Source organism: Arachis duranensis, chromosome 2, assembly GCF_000817695.3.
Source record: "Arachis duranensis cultivar V14167 chromosome 2, aradu.V14167.gnm2.J7QH, whole genome shotgun sequence".
NCBI classification, from domain to species: domain Eukaryota; kingdom Viridiplantae; phylum Streptophyta; class Magnoliopsida; order Fabales; family Fabaceae; genus Arachis; species Arachis duranensis.
The window spans coordinates 24,198,592-24,199,620 of NC_029773.3; positions in this window are offsets into that span (position 1 = coordinate 24,198,592).

Genomic DNA, 1,029 nt, shown 5'->3' on the forward strand with positions numbered 1-1,029 from the left:
ACATACAGCTTGCCATGGAAAGGAGTAAGAAGAAATTGGATGAATGTAATAAGAAAGTAGAGATTCAAGAGGAGCACATCACCTCCACATGCCTATCTGAAATTCCCACTATTGATCTACATAAGAATTTCTATCGTATTTTATTTTCTGTTTATTATTAATTTTTCGAACTCATCATAAACTATTTAATCTGCCTAACTGAGATTTACAAGGTGACCATATCTTGCTTCATACCAACAATCTCTGTGGGATCGACCCTTACTCACGTAAGGTATTACTTGGATGACCCAGTACACTTGCTGGTTAAGTTGAACGGATTTGTTTCCACACATAGCCAAGAGCCACAATAATGATTCCATACAATAACAAAGAGTACTACATTGATGTGATCACAATTTCGTCCACCAAGTTTTTGGCGCCGTTGCCGGGGATAGTTCGAGTATGGACAACTGACGGTTCATCTTGTTGCTCAGATTAGGTAATTTTCTTTTCAAAAACTTTTTCAAAATTTTTCTTTTCTTTTTCGTTTTTTTTCAAACTTTATTTTCGAAAAATATAATAAAAATACAAAAAAATCATAAAATCATAAAAATAAAAAATATTTTGTATTTCTTGTTTGAATCTTGAGTCAATTTTTAAGTTTGGTGTCAATTGCATGCTTTAAAAATTTTTCTTGCATTTTTCGAAAAAATTCATGCATTCATAGTGTTCTTCATGATCTTCAAGTTGTTCTTGACAAGTCTTCTTGTTTGATCTTGATGATTCCTTGTTTTGTGTTGTTTGTTGTTTTTCATGTGCACTTTTGCATTCATATTTTCCATGCATTAAAGATTTCAAAGTTTGGTGTCTTGCATGTTTTCTTTGCATAAAATTTTTTTCAAAATTATGTTCTTGATGTTCATCATGATCTTCAAGGTGTTCTTGGTGTTCATCTTGACATTCATAATGTTCTTGCATGCATTAAGTGTTTTGATCCAAAATTTTCATGTTTTGGGTCATATTTGTGTTCTTTGTGTTTTTCTCTGTCAT